Genomic DNA, 14,345 nt, shown 5'->3' on the forward strand with positions numbered 1-14,345 from the left:
AAACCTAAAAAAAGTTGTTATTATTTTTTACAAAACTTTAAATAGACCATGATTTTACAAAAACCAACAAAAAGTGCTTCCTTTTAAAAATCAAAACAACGTGAAAATTTTGCAACATTCAAAAACGACATTCACAAATTTTTAAAATGGTTTAAAAGTGTTTGCAACTCTGAATCGAAAAAGTAATATAGTAAAACAAAAGAGAGCAAGAACTTTGTAAAACTACTAAAGATATTTTCAAATTTAGAAAAATTTCAAATTGTTGACACATTTCACCAAAACTTAAAAACAAACAAATACAAACTTTAAAAAACCGAATTAAACATTCACAAAATTTTAAAACAATATAAAATCATTTGCAGTTATCATAAAAAAAAAGCCTAAAATTTCATCAAGGTGTAAAATCTATATGAATTGTAAATTTTAGAAAACATGAATGTTTCTGTCAAAATAACTAAGAATTGTCAAAAATTTACACAAAGTTTCTAAAATTTATAAAAATTTAAGAAACTAAGTTTAGTTGGTCAATAAAATATTTGATGTTAAATATTTTGAAAAGTTCAAAATTTTGAAAAGTTTATAAAAAACAGTTTTTGCCATTGTTTTAAAAATATAATCATATCAAGCAAAAAATGCTTTCCTTCTTGAAATCTAGTAGCTACTCTATCTTTTCATAAAAGCAGAGAATAACAACAGAGACTCCCATAAGGACAACATTCTAAAATTCTATTGTGGGTGCTAAAGTCCAACAATATAAAAAAAAAAAAAATACTGATTTATAAAAAAACAGTAAAAGCAATTGCGCATACTACTAAAAGGACTCATTGGTTATGCTTAGGGCTGCAGAATGAGCTAGATAAGCTTGAAGCACAGAACAAACAGGGGCAATTCAGTCACAAGAAAGTACAAAAGCATCTCCAGAAATGAAGGTTGAGACAAAAAGAGGTAACAGATATAGAAGCAATTTAATCAAACAAGTTAAAAACTTAAGGGAAAGGAAATAAGCTGAAAGACTTACACATGTAAACAGAATGAAACGCTTAAAGCAAGTATGTAAGCGAACTTCTTATTTAAGGCTTCAATCTTCTGGAAGTGTGAGTTGTAAATATGTGCATAGATACAGAATAAGCACTTGAAAATAGTCTTGACCACATCCTTATAATTAGGAGGGAATGGTGCCCCTGCAAAAAACATTTGATGAGCTGTAGCAGCTACAAAATAGGGAACAAATCCTATATCTAACAAGGAAAGGAATCCTACCAAGATCTTGAAGAAATATGGATACGTTGTCAAGCTATGCTTCAATCAATACATCAAATACTCCACATATTTTGCTGACTGCCGCATGACCAGCACGATCCTTCCACTTTCCTTGTGATTCAGGATCTTCACGTCCCCCCTACCCCTCTCATTCCATTGATTTCCTTCCAAAACTCTTGAACACAGGGTTGAAACCCTTGTTTAAGATGTCCTTGATACAGTAAATTATTGTGCTCCCCTTACTTATAAGAGTTATAACAACATCATAAACACTGAGAGACCAACTCATAAAGACAGAGACACCCATATAGAGTACTTGCCCTTTACTAACATGAGTTATAACAACAGGGCCATTAAAACATCTTACAAAAAAAACTGACAAATAAGACCTGTGACCCACTCAAAAAGACTGAGAGACCAGTATAGAGCATTTCAACAAATGAAAAGACACACTTAATATAAGGTTTTAAAACTTGTAAGGATTCTACATATTATAAAGTCAAAAAACTACTATCAAGCATCAAGATAATTATAAATTTTACAAAAACTCACACAATGTTTCTGATTTTTTTTTAAATTTTACAAGTGCTTATAAAATTTAAAATTAGTTAATGTTGGAAATATTGACATATTGCAAAAAACATGAAGAGTCGTAATTTTTTAAAAAAATTTAAAATGTTTGCAAAACATGTGAAAAATATCAAGAATTTCGAAAAACTTAATGAAGTATAGCAAAACTTCAAATTGTGCAGACATTTCACCAAAATCTACAAAAAGTGCAAACACTTAGAAAACAAAATAAAACATTCGCAAAATTTTCCAACAGCTTGACACCATTTTCAATTATTAAAAAAGGGCTAAACTTTCATTAAAGTCACAAAACTTGTAAGAGTTGCAAATTTTGAAGTAAAGCCCAGTAAAAAGGGACCAAAACCCAGCAAAACTTTGAAATTTCAAGTTTAAGAAGCATTCATAACCATTGGAATTAGTTAAATTTTTCACATTTCGTAGAAAATATGAAAAGTCATAAATTTTGAGTTGCCAATCACGTGAAAAAGTACAAGGAACTTCGTAAAACAATAAAAGATTTGATGAAGTTTAGCAAAATGTCAAACTATAAACACATTTCACCAAAATATATCTAGAAAGAAGACTAACTTTTAGAAACAAAAATAAGACATTTGCAAAATTTCTGAACTATTCAAAACCATTAGCAACTACAAAACCAAAAAACAAAAAAACAAAAGTCACACCACGTTGTACAACCGTAAGAGTTGTAAATTTTTTCGAAAGAATTTCAATGGTTTTGGAACCAAGCAAATATGAATTTTTAAAAGATTCATACAAAGTTTATGAAATTTATGAGACTTTTGAAATTGTATTTTGTTGGCCATCAAAGTATTGGCATGTTAAATATTTGGAAAGTTCAAACTTTTTGGAAAGTTTGTAAAAGGTCACAAAGCTTGAAAAACTTTCAAACAATATATAATTGTTTAAAAATTTTGAAATTAGTAAACATCTGAAATTTCAACAATTTTGCATAAAAAGTGTAGTCATAATCTTTAGAAAACAAGTCTTTCCAAAACATACGAAAAAGTGCAAAATTTTGAAAAATCAGAAAAATTTATATTGACTTGTGCAAAATTTCAAATAGTACATGAATTTAACAAAAAACAGTAAACACTGCCTTTGAAAAAGGAAACAATGTGAAAACTTTACAATCCTTCAAAAATATTATGAGTTCGAGTCGATATGTCCAAGGCTATAAACTGGCTTAAAAGTATTTGCAGCTTTTAAAAAGGCTTGACACCATTTTCAATTATTAAAAAAGATTAAAGTTTCACCAAAGTCATAAAACTTATAAGAGTTGCAAATTTCAAATAAGACCTAGTAAAACCCTTGAAAAAGGACCAAACCTAGTAAAACTTTGAAATTTCATGTTTATGAGCATTCATAACCATTGGAATTAGTTAATTTTTTGATATTTTATAGAAAATGTGAAGAGTCATAATTTTTGAATTGCAAAACACGTGAAAAAGTACAAGAATTTTGTAAAACTATAAACAATTTGATGAAGCTTTGCAAAACGCCAAACTATGCACATATTTCACCAAAATATATCAACAAGACTAACTTTTAGAAACAAACATAAGACATTTACAAAATTTTGAAACCATTAGCCACTGTAAAAAAAAAAAAGACAAAAGTCTCATCAAGTTGTACAACAGAAAGAGTTGTAAACTTTTTTGAAAAAAATTGAATGCTTTTGGAACCAAGCAAATATGAATTTTCAGAAGATTTGTACAAAGTTCATGAAATTTATGAGACTTTTTGAAATTGTGTTTCATTGACTATCAAAGTATTGAGATGTTATATATTTAAAAAGTTCAAATATTTTGGAAAGTTTGTAAAAGGTGGCAAAGCTAGTAAAACATTTAAAAAATACAAAATTGTTAAAAAAAAATTGAAACTAGTAAATATCTGAAACTTCAACAATTTTGTATAAAATGTGTAGTCATAATAATCTTTGGAAACAAGTCTTTCCAAAACATATGAAAAAGTGCAGAAATTTTGAAAAAACAGAACATTTTACATTGACTTTTGCAAATTTTCAAATAGTACATGAATTTCACAAAAAGTAGTAAATACTGCCTTTGAAAAAGGAAACAATGTGAAAACTTTCAATCCTTCAAAAATATTATGAGTTCGAAACGATATTTGCAAGGCTATAAAAAGGCTTAAAAGTATTTGCAATTTTTAAAAAAATCTGACACCATTTTCAATTATTACAAAAAGGTTAAAGTTTCATCAAAGTCATAAAACCTGTAAGATTTGCAAATTTCGAAGTACAACCTAGTAAAACCTTGAAAAAGGACCAAAACCTAGTAAAACTTCAAAATTTGAAGTTTATGAGAGTTCATAACCATTGGAATTAGGTAAATTGTTTAGATTTCGTACAAAGTATGAAGAGTCCAAATTTTAGAATTGCAAAACATGTGAAAAAGTACCAGAATTTTATAAAACTATAAACAATTTGATGAAGTTTAGCAAAATGTCAAACTATGCACACATTTCACCAAAATATATCAACAAGACAAACTTTTAGTTTTTTAGAAACAAAAATAAGACATTTGCAAAATTTCCAAACTTTTTGAAACAATTAGCACTTTAAAAAAAAAAAGTCTCATCTTGTTGTAGAACTGTAAGAGTTGTAGAGTTTTTCGAAAAAAAAAATGAATGCTTTTGGAACCAAGCAAAAAATTGAATTTTCAAAAGATTTATACAAAGTTCATCAAATTTATGAGACTTTTTGAAATTGTGTTTTGTTGGCTATCAAAATATTGGGATGCTATATATTTGAAAAGTTCAAATATTTTGAAAAGTTTGTAAAAGGTCACAAAGCTAGTAAAACTTTCAAACAATATATAATTTTGAAAACAAGTCTTTCCAAAACATATGAAAAAGTGCAGAAATTTTGAAAGACCAGAAAATTTTATATTGACTTTTGCAAAATTTATAATAGTGCATTAATTTCAGAAAAACCAATAAACATTGCCTTTGAAAAAGGAAACAACGTGAAAACTTTGCAATCCTTCAAAAATTTTATGAGTTCGAAATGATATTTGCAAAACTATAAAATAACTTAAAAGTGTTTGCAATTTTTAAAAAGGCTTGACACAATTTACAATTATTAAAAAAGGTTAAAGTTTCAACAAAGTAATAAAACTTGTAAGAGTTGCAAATTTCGAAGAGTAAAACCATGAAAAAGACCAAAACTTAGTAAAACCTTGAAACTTCAAGTTTATGAGTGTTCATAACCATTGAAATTAGTTAAATTTTTTACATTTTGTAAAAAACCTGACGAGACATATTTTTTGAGTTGCAAGTACAAGAATTTTGTAAAACTATAAAAGATTTGATGAAGATAAGCAAAATGTCAAACTACGCACACATTTCACCAAAAAGACTAAGTCTTAGAAACAAAAATAAGAAATTTGCAAAAATTCCAAAATATTTGAAACCATTAGCAACTGTGAAAAAAAAAAGACAAAAGTCTTATCACATTGTACAATCGTAAGAGTTGTAAATTCTTTTCAAAAAAATTGAATGCTTTTAGAACCAAGCAAATACGAATTTTCAAAAGATTTATACGAAGTTTATAAAATTTATGAGACCTTTACAAATTGTCTTTCTTTGGCTATCAAACTATTGGGATGTTAAACATTTCAAAAGTTCAAACATTTTGGAAAGTTTGTAAAAGGTCACAAAGCTTGTAAAACTTTCAAACAATACAAAAACTTGTTTAAAAATTTTGAAATTAATCGTTAGAATACGAGACTTTCCAAAACATACAAAAAGTGTCGAAATTTTGAAAAACCAGAAAATGTTATATTAGCCTTTGCAAAATTTTAAATAGGAGTGGGCATCCCGGATCGGCCCGTCAGGCACGAAACCCGGACCGGGGTCGCCCCGGCCCGACGGGGGGAAAGGGGAAGAAGGAGAGGGCCAGCGGAGGAGGAGGTGGAGGCAGAAGGGGGGAAGGGGGAAAAGGTGGAGACAGAAGGGGGAAGGGGGAAAAGGTGGAGGCAGAAGGGGGGGAGGGGAGGCGGAAGGGGGAAGAGGAGGAGGTGGAGGCGGAAGGGGGGAAAGGGGAAAGGGGAAAAGGTGGAGGCGGAAGGGAGGAAGGGGGAAGAGGGAAGAGGAGGAGGAACGGGAGGAGGGGGACGGAAGGGGGGAAGGGGGAAGAGGGGGAGGTGGAAGGGCGGAAGGGGGAAGAGGAGGAGGAGGAGGTGGAAGGGGGGAAGGGGACGGGAAGAGGAGGACTAGGAGGAGGGACGGGAGGAGGAGGAGGAGGGGGATGATGGGGGATGGGAAGAGGAGGAGGAGGAGGAGGAGGAGGAGGAAGAGGAGAAGGGGGAGGAGGAGGAGGGAGGAGGAGGAGGAGGGAGGGAGGAGGAGGAGGATGGGGGACGGGAAGAGGAGGACTAGGAGGAGGGACGGGAGGAGGAGGAGGAGGATGGGGGATGGGAAGAGGAGGACTAGGAGGAGGAGGAGGAGGGACGGGAGAAGGAGGAGGAAGAGGAGAAGGGGGAGGAGGAGAAGGAGGAGGAGGAGGAGGAGGAGGGAGGGAGGAGGAGGAGAAGGAGGAGGAGGAGGAGGGACGAGAGGAGGAGGGCCGGGAGGAGGAGGAGGAGGATGGGGGATGGGAAGAGGAGGACTAGGAGGAGGAGGAGGAGGAGGAGGGACGGGAGGAGGAGGAGGAAGAGGAGAAGGGGGAGGAGGAGAAGGAGGAGGAGGAGGAGGAGGAGGAGGGAGGGAGGAGGAGGAGGAGGAGGAGAAGGGGAGGAGGAGGAGAAGGAGGAGGAGGAGGAGGGACGAGAGGAGGAGGGGGACGGGCCAGGCCGGGTACCCGCCGGGGCGCATCATTGGACCCGGGCCCGGCCAGGGACATGGTTTGTCCGGCCCAACGCCCAGGCTTAATTTTAAATAATACATGAATTTCACAAAAATCATAAAACACTAACTTTGAAAAAGAAAACAACCGGAAAACTTTGCAATCTTTCAAAATTTTATGAGTTTGAAAACGATATTTGCAAAACAAATAAAATGGCTTAAAAGTATTTGCAACTTTTAAAAGGGCTGCACACCATTTTCAATTATTAAAAAAAGGCTAAAGTTTCATCAAAGTCATAAAACTTGTAAGAGTTGCAAATTTCGAAGTAAAACCTTAAAAAAGGACCAAAACATAGTAAAACTTTGATATTTCAAGTATAGGAGTAGAACTGTTTTTTTGTCTTTTTTCATGTTCTACAACATGATGAGACTTTTGTCTTTTTTCATGTTGTAGAACTGTAAAAGTAGTAAACTTTTTCAAAAAAAATTGAACACTTTCGAAACCAAGCAAATATCAATTTTCATAAATTTTAGACAAAGTTCATGAAATTTATGAGACCATTTAGAATTGTGTTAAGTGAGGTATCAAAGTATTGGGATGTTAAATATTTGAAAAGTTCAAACATTTTGGAAAGTTTGTAAAAGGTCACAAAGCTTGTAAAACTTTTAAACAATATATAATTGTTTAAAAATTTTGAAAAATATCTGAAATTTTAACAATTTTGTATAAAATGAGCAGTCATAATCTAGTTAAACCTTGTAAGAGTTGTGAATTTCGAAGTAAAACCTAGTTAAACCTTGACATTTCAAGTTTATAAGTGTTCATAACCATTGGAATTAGTTGAATTTTTTACATTTTGTAGAAAATGTGAAGAGTCATAATTTTTGAATTGCAAAACACGTGAAAAAGTACAAGAATTTCGTAAAACAATAAAAGATTTGATGAAGTTTAGCAAAATATCAAACTATAAACACATTTCACCAAAATATATCAATAAGACTAACTTTTAGAAACAAAAATAAGACAATTCTAAGTTTCCAAACTATTTAAAACCATCAACAACTGTAAAAATTAAAATTAAAAAAAAAAAAGACAAAAGTCTGATCACGTTGTTCAACAGTTAGAGTTGTAAATTTTTCTGAAAAACTTTCAATGATTTTGGAACCAAGCAAACATAAATTTTCAGAACATTTATACAAAGTTTATAAAATTTGAGAATTTTTGAAATAGTGTTCCATTGGTTATCAAAGTATTGAGATACTAAATATTTGAAAAGCTTGAAAAGGTCACAAAGCTTGTAAAACTTTCAAATAATATATAATTGTTTAGAAATTTAAAAATTAGTAAATATCTGAAATTTCAACAATTTTGTATAAAATTTGCTGTCATAATCTTTAGAAAACAAGTCTTTCCAAAACATATGAAAAAGTGCGGAAATTTTGAAAACCCCGAAAATCTTAAATTAACTTTTGCGAAATTTCAAACAGTACATGAATTTCAACAAAAACAAGTAAAACAATGTCAAAACTTTGCAATCCATCAAAAATTTTATTAGTTTGAAACAATATTTGCAAAGCTATAAAATGACTCAAAAGTATTTGTGACTTTTAAAAAGGTTACACACCATTTTCAATCATTAAAAAAAAAGGCTAAACTTTCATCAAAATCATAAAACATGTAAGAGTTGCAATCGAAGTAAAACCTTGAAAAAGGATCAAAACCTAGTAAAACCTTAAACTTTCAAATTTATGAGTGTTCATAACCATTGGAATTACTTAACATTTTTACATTTTGTAGAAAATGTGAAGAGTAGTAATTTTTGAGTTGCAAAACATGTGAAAAACTATAAGAATTTATAAAACTATAAAAGAGTTGATGACGTTTAGCAAAATGTCCAAATATGCACACATTTCACCAAAATATATCTTGAAGACTAACTTTTAAAGACAAATAAGACATTTGCAAAACTTCCAAACTATTTGAAACCATTAGCAACAGCTAAAAAAACAAGACAAAGTCTCATCATGTTGTACAAATGTAAGAGTTGTAAATTTTTTCCAAAAAATTTGAATGCTTTGGAACCAAGCAAATATGAATTTTCAGAAGATTTATACAAAGTTCATGAAATTTACGAAACTTTTTGAAATTGTGATTCGTTAGCTATGAAAGTATTGTGATGTTAAATACTTGAAAGTTCAAACATTTTGGAGAGTTTGTAAAAGGTCATAAAGTTTGTAAAACTTTCAAACAATGTATAATTGTTTCAAAATTTTGAAATTAGTAAATATCTGAAACTTCAACAATTTTGTATAAATGTGTAGTCATAATCTTTAGAAAACTAGTCTTCCAAAAACAAATGAAAAGTGAAGAAATTTTTAAAAACCAGAAAATTTTGTATTAACTTTTGCAAATTTTCAAATAGTACAAGAATTTCATAAAAACCAATAGACGGTGCCTTTGAAAAAGAAAACAACGTGAAAACTTTGCAATCCTTCAAACATTTTATGAGTTCGAAACAATATTTGCAAAAGTATAAAATGGCCTAAAAGTATTTGAAAGTTTTAGAAAGGCTTGACACCATTTTCAATTATTAAAAAAAGGCTAAAGTTTCATCAAAGTCATAAGAGTTGCAAGAGTTGCAAATTTCGAAGTAAAACCTTGAAAAAAGACCAAATCCGAGTAAAGCCTTGAAATTTCAAGTTTATGAATGTTCATAACCATTGAAATTAGTTAAATTTTTGACATTTTGTAGAAAATGTGAAGAGTCATAATTTTTGAGTTGCAAAACACGTGAAAAATTACAAGAATTTTATAAAACTATTAAAGATTCGATGAAGTTTAGCAAAATGTCAAACTATAGATACATTTCACCAAAATATATCAAGAGGACTAACTTTTATAAACAAAAATAAGACATTTGCAAAATTTCCAAACTATTCGAAGCCATTAGCAACAGTTAGCCTCGTCTTGTTGTACAACTGTAAGAGTTGAAAATTTTTTCAAAAAAAATTGATTGCTTTTGGAACAAAACAAATATGAATTTTCAGAAGCTTTATACAAAGTTCATGAAATTTAAGAGACTTTTTGAAATTGTGTTTCGTTGGCTATCAAAGTATTGGGATGTTAAACATTTGAAAAGTTCAAACATTTTGGAAAGTTTGTAAAAGGTAATAAAGCATGTAAAACTTTCGAACAATATATAATTGTTCAAAAATTTTGAAATTAGTGAATATCTTAAATTTCAACAATCTTGTATAAAATATTCTCAAAATCTTTAGAAATCAAAACATACAAAAAAGTGCAAAAAATATAAAAAAGCAGAATATTTTATATTAACTTTTGCAAAATTTCAAAAAGAACATGAATTTCACAAAACCAATAAACACTGCCATTGAAAAAGGAAACAACATGACAATTTTGCAATCCTTCAAAAATTTTATGAGTTCGAAACGGTACTAACAAAACCATAAAATGGCTTAAAAGTATTTGCAACTTTTAAACTAGTACGAGCAGTAAATTTCAAAAAATAAAATTACAACTTTGCAAAATTTTAAAAAGTAAAATTTTTCAGATTTTTTAAAATTATAATTCATTGGAACCAAAGACATCAAAGTTTGGTAGAAATTTTAATAATTTTTGAAGCTTATAAAAGCAAAAAGCTTGTAAAATTTTTAAAAGATTAAAAGTATTCACAAGTATGAAATTTTTGACATTTTAGACTAAACACAAAGACATAATCTTTGAAATATAGTATTTACAAAACATGTAAAAATGTGCAAGAATTTTGTATAACAAAAACAATTATGAAGTTTAGTAAAATTTCATATTGTGCGTATACTTCACCAAAATAAATAAAAAATGTTTTTAAAAGCCAAAATAACACATTCGTAAAATTTTCAGAAGGTTTGAAACCATTTGCAATTTCTTTGAAAGAATACTAAAAGTTACATCAAGTCGCAAAACTTGTAAAAGTTATAAATTTCATGAAATTTAAATGTTTTTTTTAAAGCAAGTAAGAATTTTCATAAAATTTGCACAATCAGACTTTTCAAAATTTTACTCCATTGACAATTAACATGTATGACATAAACGATTTGAAAAGTTTAAAAAACTTTAGAATGTTTCCAAACATCAGTAAATATGTGAAATATCTAACAATTCAAACAAAATATGGAGCCATCTTTTTCATAAAATAGTATACTCTTATCAAAACATACAAAAAAGTACACATTTTGTAAACCTAAAAAAAGTTGTTATTATTTTTTACAAAACTTTAAATAGACCATGATTTTACAAAAACCAACAAAAAGTGCTTCCTTTTAAAAATCAAAACAACGTGAAAATTTTGCAACATTCAAAAACGACATTCACAAATTTTTAAAATGGTTTAAAAGTGTTTGCAACTCTGAATCGAAAAAGTAATATAGTAAAACAAAAGAGAGCAAGAACTTTGTAAAACTACTAAAGATATTTTCAAATTTAGAAAAATTTCAAATTGTTGACACATTTCACCAAAACTTAAAAACAAACAAATACAAACTTTAAAAAACCGAATTAAACATTCACAAAATTTTAAAACAATATAAAATCATTTGCAGTTATCATAAAAAAAAGCCTAAAATTTCATCAAGGTGTAAAATCTATATGAATTGTAAATTTTAGAAAACATGAATGTTTCTGTCAAAATAACTAAGAATTGTCAAAAATTTACACAAAGTTTCTAAAATTTATAAAAATTTAAGAAACTAAGTTTAGTTGGTCAATAAAATATTTGATGTTAAATATTTTGAAAAGTTCAAAATTTTGAAAAGTTTATAAAAAACAGTTTTTGCCATTGTTTTAAAAATATAATCATATCAAGCAAAAAATGCTTTCCTTCTTGAAATCTAGTAGCTACTCTATCTTTTCATAAAAGCAGAGAATAACAACAGAGACTCCCATAAGGACAACATTCTAAAATTCTATTGTGGGTGCTAAAGTCCAACAATATAAAAAAAAAAAAAATACTGATTTATAAAAAAACAGTAAAAGCAATTGCGCATACTACTAAAAGGACTCATTGGTTATGCTTAGGGCTGCAGAATGAGCTAGATAAGCTTGAAGCACAGAACAAACAGGGGCAATTCAGTCACAAGAAAGTACAAAAGCATCTCCAGAAATGAAGGTTGAGACAAAAAGAGGTAACAGATATAGAAGCAATTTAATCAAACAAGTTAAAAACTTAAGGGAAAGGAAATAAGCTGAAAGACTTACACATGTAAACAGAATGAAACGCTTAAAGCAAGTATGTAAGTGAACTTCTTATTTAAGGCTTCAATCTTCTGGAAGTGTGAGTTGTAAATATGTGCATAGATACAGAATAAGCACTTGAAAATAGTCTTGACCACATCCTTATAATTAGGAGGGAATGGTGCCCCTGCAAAAAACATTTGATGAGCTGTAGCAGCTACAAAATAGGGAACAAATCCTATATCTAACAAGGAAAGGAATCCTACCAAGATCTTGAAGAAATATGGATACGTTGTCAAGCTATGCTTCAATCAATACATCAAATACTCCACATATTTTGCTGACTGCCGCATGACCAGCACGATCCTTCCACTTTCCTTGTGATTCAGGATCTTCACGTTCCCCCTACCCCTCTCATTCCATTGATTTCCTTCCAAAACTCTTGAACACAGGGTTGAAACCCTTGTTTAAGATGTCCTTGATACAGTAAATTATTGTGCTCCCCTTACTTATAAGAGTTATAACAACATCATAAACACTGAGAGACCAACTCATAAAGACAGAGACACCCATATAGAGTACTTGCCCTTTACTAACATGAGTTATAACAACAGGGCCATTAAAACATCTTACAAAAAAAACTGACAAATAAGACCTGTGACCCACTCAAAAAGACTGAGAGACCAGTATAGAGCATTTCAACAAATGAAAAGACACACTTAATATAAGGTTTTAAAACTTGTAAGGATTCTACATATTATAAAGTCAAAAAACTACTATCAAGCATCAAGATAATTAGAAATTTTACAAAAACTCACACAATGTTTCTGATTTTTTTTTAAATTTTACAAGTGCTTATAAAATTTAAAATTAGTTAATGTTGGAAATATTGACATATTGCAAAAAACATGAAGAGTCATAATTTTTTAAAAAAATTTAAAATGTTTGCAAAACATGTGAAAAATATCAAGAATTTCGAAAAACTTAATGAAGTATAGCAAAACTTCAAATTGTGCAGACATTTCACCAAAATCTACAAAAAGTGCAAACACTTAGAAAACAAAATAAAACATTCGCAAAATTTTCCAACAGCTTGACACCATTTTCAATTATTAAAAAAGGGCTAAACTTTCATTAAAGTCACAAAACTTGTAAGAGTTGCAAATTTTGAAGTAAAGCCCAGTAAAAAGGGACCAAAACCCAGCAAAACTTTGAAATTTCAAGTTTAAGAAGCATTCATAACCATTGGAATTAGTTAAATTTTTCACATTTCGTAGAAAATATGAAAAGTCATAAATTTTGAGTTGCCAATCACGTGAAAAAGTACAAGGAACTTCGTAAAACAATAAAAGATTTGATGAAGTTTAGCAAAATGTCAAACTATAAACACATTTCACCAAATATATCTAGAAAGAAGACTAACTTTTAGAAACAAAAATAAGACATTTGCAAAATTTCTGAACTATTCAAAACCATTAGCAACTACAAAACCAAAAAACAAAAAAACAAAAGTCACACCACGTTGTACAACCGTAAGAGTTGTAAATTTTTTCGAAAGAATTTCAATGATTTTGGAACCAAGCAAATATGAATTTTTAAAAGATTCATACAAAGTTTATGAAATTTATGAGACTTTTGAAATTGTATTTTGTTGGCTATCAAAGTATTGGCATGTTAAATATTTGGAAAGTTCAAACATTTTGGAAAGTTTGTAAAAGGTCACAAGCTTGTAAAACTTTCAAACAATATATAATTGTTTAAAAATTTTGAAATTAGTAAACATCTGAAATTTCAACAATTTTGCATAAAAAGTGTAGTCATAATCTTTAGAAAACAAGTCTTTCCAAAACATACGAAAAAGTGCAAAATTTTGAAAAATCAGAAAAATTTATATTGACTTGTGCAAAATTTCAAATAGTACATGAATTTAACAAAAACAGTAAACACTGCCTTTGAAAAAGGAAACAATGTGAAAACTTTACAATCCTTCAAAAATATTATGAGTTCGAGTCGATATGTCCAAGGCTATAAACTGGCTTAAAAGTATTTGCAGCTTTTAAAAAGGCTTGACACCATTTTCAATTATTAAAAAAAGATTAAAGTTTCACCAAAGTCATAAAACTTATAAGAGTTGCAAATTTCAAATAAGACCTAGTAAAACCCTTGAAAAAGGACCAAACCTAGTAAAACTTTGAAATTTCATGTTTATGAGCATTCATAACCATTGGAATTAGTTAATTTTTTATATTTTATAGAAAATGTGAAGAGTCATAATTTTTGAATTGCAAAACACGTGAAAAAGTACAAGAATTTTGTAAAACTATAAACAATTTGATGAAGCTTTGCAAAACGCCAAACTATGCACATATTTCACCAAATATATCAACAAGACTAACTTTTAGAAACAAACATAAGACATTTACAAAATTTTGAAACCATTAGCCACTGTAAAAAAAAAAAA

The 14,345-nt window shown here is 29.8% G+C and overlaps 1 long non-coding RNA gene across 2 annotated transcripts; it reads right to left on the reverse strand.

Annotated features, from left to right (window-relative positions):
• Window positions 1-391: 391 nt before the first annotated feature.
• LOC116257366 (uncharacterized) lies at window positions 392-12,696 on the reverse strand. Of its 2 annotated transcripts, none has more exons than XR_004173379.2 (4): window positions 12,151-12,696; window positions 11,909-12,071; window positions 1,261-1,456; window positions 392-1,181 (listed from the first exon to the last, which is right to left on the reverse strand). It is a non-coding gene; the product is annotated as an uncharacterized LOC116257366 (long non-coding RNA). The 2 variants fall into 2 exon arrangements; XR_004173378.2 differs by having other exon boundaries at window positions 1,261-1,502.
• Window positions 12,697-14,345: the final 1,649 nt, after the last annotated feature.

This window comes from Nymphaea colorata, chromosome 7, assembly GCF_008831285.2.
Source record: "Nymphaea colorata isolate Beijing-Zhang1983 chromosome 7, ASM883128v2, whole genome shotgun sequence".
NCBI lineage: Eukaryota > Viridiplantae > Streptophyta > Magnoliopsida > Nymphaeales > Nymphaeaceae > Nymphaea > Nymphaea colorata.